This window comes from Mus caroli, chromosome 18, assembly GCF_900094665.2.
Source record: "Mus caroli chromosome 18, CAROLI_EIJ_v1.1, whole genome shotgun sequence".
Taxonomy (NCBI): Eukaryota; Metazoa; Chordata; class Mammalia; order Rodentia; family Muridae; genus Mus; species Mus caroli.
In genome coordinates, this window is record NC_034587.1 from 20236111 (window position 1) to 20246622 (window position 10512).

The 10512-nt window shown below is 38.4% G+C and overlaps 1 pseudogene; it reads left to right on the forward strand.

The window, feature by feature from the left end:
• The first annotated feature begins 3190 nt into the window (after positions 1 to 3190).
• Positions 3191 to 4240, forward strand: LOC110285130 (annotated as a pseudogene).
• Positions 4241 to 10512: the final 6272 nt, after the last annotated feature.

Genomic DNA, 10512 nt, shown 5'->3' on the forward strand with positions numbered 1-10512 from the left:
CAGTGATGAACAGCAATGTGTAAATGTAAGCTGAATAAACCCTTTCCTCCCCAGCTGCTTCTTGGTCATGATGTTTGTGCAGGAATAGAAACCCTGACTAAGACAGGTACTATGGCATGACACACAGGTATAATTTGGATAAAGTTATGAACCACCTGATATGGTACATAAATGAATCAATATGCATTCTCTAAGTAAAACTGTACACACACAGGATACAAGAATTCATACTCAAAGACAGAAGTGCTCTTTAGAAAGGAAAGATGACAAAATATAGATTAGAGAAGAGAAAAATTTCAAATGTATTTGCAATATGCGCTTTCATAAAATCCCATGTTGGGTGTGGAGAAATGACTCAGCTCTTTTGAAAACCTAGTTAATTTCCTAGCACCCACATCAGCTGCCTCACAACCACATGCAACTCCAGCTCCAATCTATATGATGTCTTCTCCTGGGTCACATAGGCACTGATACATGAATGAACCCCAACATCATGCACACACACACACACACACACACACACACACACACAAACACACTTAAAGCTTTTAAATCTTTAGAGAAAATTGTATGCTTTGCAGTGGCTAATGAGCTCAAAAACTTTTTCTAACAGGCCTGAGATTTCTTCCTTTTCATTGTGCTACTCTCTAAAATACGATTTTCTTGTCTGAGCATGTGTACATGTGTGTGCCTGGGTATGTAGAAATGAACCATGTGCATGCTGGAAGTCAGGAGAAGTAGCCGTTCCCTTGGAACTGCAGTTTCAGATGGTTGTGAGCTGTAATGTGTGAATAGGGAATCAAACCCAAGTTCTCCAGAACGGCCAATTCTCTCAGCTACTGAGCCACCTCTACAGTCCCCTGTGCTAGGCCTTTTTATTTATCATGGTACAAATGATGCATAACATACAGGCATCTTAGCTTGCCTAAAGAAGTGGCACTAATCTATCAGAGATACCAGGTGCTCATAAAAAAAAGTACTGAATTCACTTCAAGGTGCTAAGAAGAATTTAAACTTCCACTGCAACTTACACTTTAAAAATCACACTGCATTCTTGGGCACACACATATTTAGGGTTTCCATGTGATGCTTTGATACATGTATACATTATGTGATGTTTAATCTGGAATTATTCTGCAGACATCTACTAAAGAATGAGTTAACATTAGTGTCTTTTCATCAGAAAAGCAATAGCTGATAATTTCTTTCCCAAAAATTATTCTTTTAAGAGAAAGTTCAACTTTTTGGTAAATTTATACCTGTCAGCATGACCATTGTAGCTTATTTATCTGATAAGAGAAATGATTTTTAAACTGTATTATGTATTGTTCCTGGGGATATCCCTGGGTTAAATCCCCTGCAAGACATAGAAGTGAACATGGTGGCAAGTGCCTGTAATCCTGGTATTCAGAAGAGATAGACAGGAGGAGCAGGATTCTAAGATCATCCTCAGGTCCATAAGGATGTTGACATCATCCTGTATCTATGTAATATCCTGCCCCCCAAATAAAATACAATATTGTATGGTAAAATGCCTTAACATTTTAAAGATCTACAAAACTCCAACAACCAAGCTAATAACCCTTTAAATTGTTTTCCTTTGAAAAAGCACTCGTTTCATTTTTAACAAAGAATTTTAACTAAAAATATAAGAAACTAAGTCTCAGATAACACATTGCAAATAATCTCCAGTACACTATTAATTGTCTTGTTTTGGTGAAGTAGCATGGATTATTTACAACTTTGTGAGAAGATTAGAAAGAGAGAGTTCAGTTATCCTGTTGAACAACTCCTTGTGGGGTGTGGCCATCACAACCAGCTAAATAGGTTTAATGTAGGTGTGCCAATCTGGCTGCATTTCAGTGACCAAAACATTCAAGAGACTTACAGAGATATAAAACAATGGCAATTGCCTACAGAAATGTTTTAAAGAAGAAAAATAAACCGTGATGAATCTACTCCCAAGCACAGACAGAACAACATCTGGACGTATTTCACTTCAAATAACTCTGTTGTAGCTTTGACCTTCAATAATGTTAGTCTTTTGTCCCAAAGGGCATCTCACACAACTGATACTAGCTGGTGGAGGGGAAGGGAATGCTCTGCTTCTTCTAGCAAGCACATGTGTGTATAGACAAGTTAGAGTCAGCGTGTAGTGATCAATGCTGGACTCCTGAGAACAGCTGGGCATTGCAGACCTAATTTAACTCACTTGCTGAGCATCTTATGAGCCAACAGCTTTTGTCTGTGAATTTTCTGTGTGTTCTTGCTGCCTTTTCTCTCAGCACAGTCCTTTCAAGTATTTTGAAATACCCAGAGAGTCGCTCAATCCTGGCCTTTTTGTCTTTCCACTGTATGTCTTCATCTTTAGCATCATCCTTTTCCCTCCCCCACACTCCAGGATGCTCTCCACAGCCACATTTTCATTGTAATTATGGAACTTGTCATAGAATTCTTTTTGACTTCCACTTAGGGCTCAAAACAATGGAAAGGGCTATTTTCCTTTGTTCTTTGTTAAAGAAAAAAGGAAAGAAAGTGAGAGATGGAGGAGGAGAAAAATAAAGGAAGGAAGAAGGAAATTGGCAGAGGACCCTGATTGGGGGGGTAGATTTAAAAGTCAGAGAAAGTAGCTCTCTGCTCCTCCCTGTTCCAGAGACAGTCACATCTTCTTGTGCAGTGCCAGCCTCATCCTGTAGACAAAATGGTAAAGGTTGGTGTGAATAGAGCTGCCTTCTGCTCTGCACTTGGCAAAGTGGAGATTGTTGCCATCAATGACCCCTTCATTGACCTAAACTACATGATCTGTATGTTCCAATATGACTACACCATGGCAAATTCAACAGCACAGTCAAGGCTGAGAATGGAAAGCTTGTTATCAACAGGAAGCCCATCACCATCTTCCACGAGCAAGATCTCGCTAACATCAAATGGTGTGATGCTGGTGCAGAGTATGTCATGGAGTCACTGGCATCTTCACAACCATGGAGAAGGACAGGCCCACCTGAAAGGTGAGGCCAAAAGGGCCATCATCTCTGCCCCTTCTGCCGATGCCCCCATGTTTGTGATGAATGTGAACCACGAGAAATATGACAACTCACTCAAGATTGTCAGCAATGCATCCAGCACCACCAACTGCTTAGCCCCCCTGGCTAAGGTCATCCATGACAACTTCGACATCATAGAAGGGCTCATGACCACCATCTATGCCATCATTGCCACTGAGAAGACTGTGGATGGCCCCTCTGGAAAGCTGTGGTGTGATGGCCATGGGGCTATCCAGAACATCATTCCTGCATCCAGTGGTGCTACCAAGGCTGTGGGCAAGATCATTGTAGAGCTGAACGGAAAGCTCACTGGCATGGTCTTCTGTGTTCCTACCCCCAATGTATCAGTTGTGGATCTGACATGTCTCCTGGAGAAACCTGGCAAGTATGATGACATCAAGAAGTTGGTGAAGCAGGCATCTAAGGGCCCACTGAAGGGCATCCTGGATTACACTGAGGACCAGGTTGTCTCCTGCAACTTCAACAGCAACTCCCACTCTTCCACCTTTGATGCTGGGGCTGGCATTGCTCTCAATGACAACTTTGTAAAGCTCATTTCCTGGTATGACAATGAACATGACTACAGCAACAGAGTGGTGGACCTCATGGCCTACACGGCCTCCAAGGAGTAAGAAACCCTGGACCACCCACCCTAGCAAGGGCACTGAGAGCAAGAGAGAGGACCTCAGTTCCTGAGGAGTCCCTGTTCCAATTTGGCCTCCAACTCTGAACATCTCCTTCACAATTTCCATCCCAGAACCCCATGATAACAGAAGCAGCCTAGGCAGCCCTTCCTACTATCCTGAATGCCATCAATAAAGTTCACTGTGCCCACACAAAAAAAAAAAAAAATCAGAGAAAAGGGGGAAACATCTTGAATCTTATAGGATTCTCACCAGCTCACCAAATAATCCTTGTGCTCCCTTGGTGGTAGAGACAATTTTTCCCAATGAGAGACTTAGGTCTGGGCTCACATCTTAGCAGGAATGTAACTTCCTCCAGCATTTGACTACTGTAGTTATCAAGATCCTAGGGAAGGGGAAATCTGTGTTCATTCACACTCCATGCTCCAAGGAGCTCTTCCTCCCTTCCACTGCATCTCCTGTCTCTAGTCCCTTGATTTCTTCCAGCACCGCATCCTTTCACTCACTGTGGAGAAGACTGGTAAGCACTCTGCCCAGTTCATTGGCAATTGATTGTCTCACTTGTACTCATCTAGTCTGAATGGAGGCCTTACCACTGTTCAGAAAGTGACAGCACCCTCTTCCTGTTGTCCATCCTTACATTAAGGATCCCATTCATTCCCCTTAGAAGAGAAAGAACAGATGTTTAGGGGCCACCTGATGAAGCAAAACACTTGGTGCCAATTGTGGCCATAGGCAGAGCTTTGGAATTCCATTCCATTTTTTTTTTAAAGAACTGTTAGGACTCAGATTTAAATAACTGACAAGTCAATCCAGAATGTCAGCTTATTAATCTCAATTAAGGTTCACATCAATACTTTTGCCTAGTAGCTAGGACAAAAGTTTTTCCATAAATCAGAACTTTAGCAAGTTAATCAGAAAAATCTATTCAGTGAAGGTAAAACAACTGATCATTGTGGTGCTCCTGGCAAATATTTCACTCAGCTTGGAGCAAAGCCTATTAATCCTTCTTTAGAGACACCATAGAAAATTCTAGCAAGCAAATGTTCCCTTCCCTCAAAGATGTTCTGTGTGCATATACATTTTCCCCTCTACTTGTTTGAACAGACATGAAGAAAAAAAATCACATTAAAAATAAATTGATATACAATTTCACTAGATTAAATTATACTGTGATACATTAGCATTTATTTCTATTTTTATTTTTTATATATTTATAAGTAGACAATAGAAGTTATATAGTGTCATTAGACTTTCAAATATCAATGTTTATAATGGAATTAAGATAACTTTCTCGCGATCTTTGTATAAATCACAATATTCCAAGGCTCATGTTTTAAATAATTTATTTAATATACTTTGTCACTAAACTATAACCAAAAAGCAATTCATTATATATGTGTATTTGCATATATATAATGTAGGCAAAGATTTATCACTATTTTTGCATCACATTAATGTTAGCAATTTTTGTGGTATCAATTTAGATGATGGAATGATGTTTATGAGTCACTTGAAAAGTGTCTATTATATTTGAGATGGAATTTCATGATGACTGAATTCTATGACTAACAATTTATCTCCTACTAGGTTCATGATTTTATAGTAAGTGCACTAAGAGAGACATGTAACATTAGAGATGAAATATCACATAATTTCTCTCTTTATAGCATATATAAAGAGAATAGAAATGAGATACTTTAACTTAATTCAATAACATCCTCAAAACAAGGCTCTCACACTGCATTAGCATTCAGTTGTCCAGATGTGCCCATCCATCTTAAAACCAACCCTCACAATGCTCACAAGAGACAGCTCAGTGGTTAACACTCTTAAGAAGACTTAGATTCAGTTCCTAGCACCCACCAACCATCTAAACTCCATTTCCAAGAAATGTGTCACTCTCTTCTGATCACTGTAGACACTAGGCACCCGTAAAGCATAAATACATGCAGAAACAATACTCATACACATAAAATAACACAAACAAATCTTTTAAAATTGAGCAAAACACACTGCACAATTTATTCTGTATAATATTTCTCACAGATAAGCTGAATAGTTCTACCTCTAAGAAGTTTTATTATAATGAGCATGGATGTTTACTCATTGGCACCCTTGGATGAATTTCACCTATTTGTTTATTTGGGGTTTTTTGTTTGTTTGTTTGGTTGGTTGGGTTGTTGTTTTTTTGTTTGTTTGTTTTTGTTTTTGTTTTGTTTTGTTTTTTGAGACAGGGTTTCTCTGTATAGCCCTGGCTGTCCTGGAACTCACTTTGTAGACCAGGCTGGCCTAGAATTCAGAAATCTGCCTGCTTCTGCCTCCCGAGTGCTGGGATTAAAGGCATGCACCAACACGCCCAGCTATTTGATTTCTTACCAGCAGTACTTCTTCATACAGACATCTCCCTATCCTAAGTTCTCATCCATGTAACTGTAGTCAAATAGACTCCTAGCTGAAGCATCTGAATTATAATTTCTCATTAGTACATGCATGTAGAATTGCCAAAATGAGAATCAGTAAGAGTAGCGATGCCATACCTTGCACTAACACTACCACCAGAGCTCTTCCTCTTTTTAGTTGATAAGAGGTAGCTGTGTAAGGTTTGGGGTTAACCTAGGTATTTTGTGACTAGGATAGATGATCTATATAGAGTTCAAGACAAAGGTGGCATGAATGATGGCACAGTAGAGAGGAAAAGATTGAATATCTAGGTCTTCCCATTTAAGCATGTAGATTACTTCTCATCTCAGAACATCTGGACTTCAGGTCTTTCTATATATAAAGCTGGTATTTATCTCTTATTCGTTAATTTGAGCTTTGTCTACTGTATTCAATAAAAATATTTCTAACACAGAAATTGCTAGACTTGGATTCAGAATTATATAGGCTTCATTATTCATATATGCATTTAAGAAACACACAGCACAGAAATCTGTCTTTATTTAACAAACATTTTTTAAATATCTCTTTATTCAATTAATGTCAAAATTCTGAGGGCACAAAATACATGGAATCCCAGTTCACTGACTCTCCTGCTTACATTCTAGCTGACAGGATGTTTCAAACTGAAATTTGATTCATACATTTTAATCTTGAAAAGTCTTTCAAAGGAGGGAAGGAAAATTGATGCTTTAAATGGGACTACATCTCAAAAGAAGTATACTTTTTTCATTTTTCTTATTGAATATTTTCTTTATCTACATTTCAAATGTTATCCCCATTCCTGGTTTCCCTTCTGAAAAACACCTTCCTCTTACCCCGCCCCACTCCTCCTGCTCACCAACCCACCCACTCCCACTTCCTGTTCGTGGCATTCCTCCACACTGGGGCATAGAGCCTTCACAGGACCAAGGGCCTCTCCTCTCACTGATGACTGACTAGGTCATCTTCTGTTACATATGCAGCTAGAGCTATAGGTCCCACCATGTGTACTCTTTGGCTGGTGGTTTAGTCCTTGAAAGCTCTAGAAGTACTTGTTAGTTCATATTGTTGTTCCTCCTATGGGGCTGCAAACCCCTTCAGCTCCTTAGGTCCTTTCTCTAATTCCTGGAGATGTTAGTGCAAGCATTGGGGACCCTATGCTCAGTCTAATAGATGGTTGTGAGCATCCATTTCTGTATTTGTCAGGCTCTTTCAGAGCCTCTCGGGAGAGAGCTATATCAGGTTCCTGTCAGCAAGCATTTGTTGGCATCCACAACAGTGTCTGGGTTTGGTGATTGTATATGAGATGGATCTTCAGGTGGGTCAGTCTCTGGATGGTCATTTCTTCAGTCTCTGCTCCATACTTTGTAACTCCTTCCATGGGTGTTTTGTTCCCCTCTTCTAAGAAGGATCAAGGTATCCACACTTTGATCTTCCTTCTTTTCATGTGGTTTATGAATTGTATCTTGGGTATTCCGAGCATCTGGGCTAATGTCCACTTATCATTGAGTGCATATCATGTGTGTTCTTTTGTGATTGGGTTACCACACTCAGGATAATATTTTCTAGTTCCATCCATTTGTCTAAGAATTTCATAAATTCATTGTTTTTAATAGCTGAGTAGTATTCCATTGTGTAAATGTACCACATTTGCTGTATCCATTCCTGTGTTGAGGGACATCTGGATTCTTTCCAGCTTCTGTCTATTATAAATAAGGCTGCTATGAACATAGTGGAGCATGTGTTCTTATTACATGTTGGAGCATCTTCTGTGTATATGCCCAGGAGTGGTATTGCTGGGTCCTCAGGTAATACTATGTCCAATTTTCTGAGGAACCCCCAAACTGATTTCCAGAGTGGTTGTACCAGTAGAAGAATGCAAATCAATCCATTTTTATCTCCTTGTACAAAGCACAAGTCCAAGTGGATCAAGGATGTCCACATAAAACCAGAGACACTGAAACTTACAGAGGAGAAAGTGGTGAAAAGCTTCGAACATACGGGCACAGGGGAAAAATTCTTGAACAGAACATCAATGGCTTGTGCTGTAAGATCAAGAATCGACAAATGGGACCTCATAAAATTACAAAGCTTCTGTAAAGCAAAGGACACTGTCAGTAAGACAAAAAGGCAATCAACAGATTGGAAAAAGATCTTTACCAATGCTAAACACAATAGGAGACTAATATTCAATATATTCAAAGAAGTCAAGAAGTTAGACTCCATAAAACCAAATAATCCTATTAAAAATGGGGCAAAGAGCTAAACAAATAATTTTCAACTGAGGAATACCAAATGGCTGAGAAGCACCTAAAAAAATGTTCAACATCCTTAGTCATCAGGGAAATGCAAATCAAAACAACCCTGAGATTTCACCTCATACTAATCAGAATGGCTAAGGTCAAAAACTCAGATGACAGCAGATGCTGGTGAGGATGTGGAGAAAAAGGAACACTTCTCCATTGCTGCTATAATTTCTTTCTAGGTATTGCATGACAAATAAAGAAGCTGAGGAGTTTAAAATAGCTCTCACATAGTGCTGCACAAAGTTAGAAACCAAGGTATCACTGGACCTGTACTCTACTCTATCTGTTCTAAGAATAGTACTTTGCTTCTAGCTTCTGATGATTGTTGGCACATTTTGTTATTTTGGCTCACAATTTAAGGTCTCCAGTCTCTGATTCCCAATTATCAAGCCATTTTCCTTTTGTGTCTTTGTGTCTCAATATCTCTTTCATCATGGAGTTAGAACTTTTAATTTCTGGAGAGGAACAGCTTACAGTAGACTTTTGTGAAAAGATCATGTTGAGGTAATGACACAACAGGGTGTGCCATTCTCCTTAAAGGAAGGGTCTCAAGGGCACACACACACACACACACACACACACACACACACACTGAGACATATTGCCTACCTTAGCTTCAGTCTTTCAATCAGAACCCAGCACTTGAACAGAAAACAGTGTAACTAAAACTTTCTCCTTTTTTCTTAACCACAAGGCTGTATTTAGTCATTTCCTGTGCAAAAGACCAAACCCTGAAACTTGAACCTGCTAGGCAAGGCACTCTGGCTCTAAGCTAGCACCCCTCCCCCACAGACCCCTTACTTATTGTTTTTATCTTTGAAGAACCTACTCTTACTCTCCTCCTACATTTTCTACCTTTAATTTTCACTGTTACTGCTCAACTATTCGTATGTAAATTTTGTTAATTGTAGAATCTATTTTTAAGTTTTTTCAACCAAATGTTTTGAAAACACAATTTGGAAACACAGCTATTAACATTTCCCAAGGGATCCGAGGCTTAGTCACCTTTAATCAGAGACCCTGTAGTTGAATAATAGCTTCTATCCAGAAAACAGTCTTATCCAAGTGTAATGTAATGCTTTCCTCCTCACCCACAATTTCTTCTATACATTATTTGCCCATGTGTTTTACTTAACATATTACTATTTATAAATAATGAGAAAAATCAAATTTAATGTTGGAAAAATTATATCATAGTTTTATAATCATAAAACTAAAATTTTAAACTTTTTTGAAAAAGAATTTTCACCATAAGACATTATTTTAGACCATGAAACAAAAAAATATTTTCTATTATTTAAGAGAACTGTATTATTATTGAGCCTGGTTTTGGCTACATTCACTTTGCTATCTCGTTATTACATTGTAAGTATAGTATTATTACCTTTGCTTCATAGGGAAAAAACCGTCAGAACTATGGTGAAAGAAAATAGGTTATGTTCAAGCAGAGAATACAAACCACAGTTTGACAATCTTTAAATGTTATTTATTTCATCGATGATACTTAACTCTTTTAGTCTCACACATAGAGAAAACAATACTTCAACATTTACAAAGTATGTATTTCATTTTCCTTTTACCAAAATCTTTTTTCTCTTAGTTAAGTGCACAGATAAAAACTAAAGTTGTTTAATACTGCCTTTCTCCTCATCATCAATGAGCACGTTTATTCATTACATACTGTGAACATAGCCTGAACGTTGATGTCTTTCAGACTAACATCCTCATGGGTCTTAGCCACCAAGGATTTTAACCATTTATAAAGGAGGTAAGAACATACCACATTACAATATAGAGTTCTAAACTGACCTTCTATTGGCAATCTATGTCTGCATTACTACATGATCCAGCTTCATGTCTCTGCAATGATGCAGAGAAACTACCAAAAGACAGTTCTGGGATAAAACCATAAACATTCTTTTCTTGGTCCAGGGCTGAATGTATATTGATTGGACAGAGATGTTTATAGCACTTTTTTTTTCCTCGTAATCAGTTAAGATTTATTTATTACAACATTTTTAATAATTCTAAATCTTTTTTTTAATATTTTTTATTACATATTTTCCTCAATTACATTTCCAATGCTATCCCAAA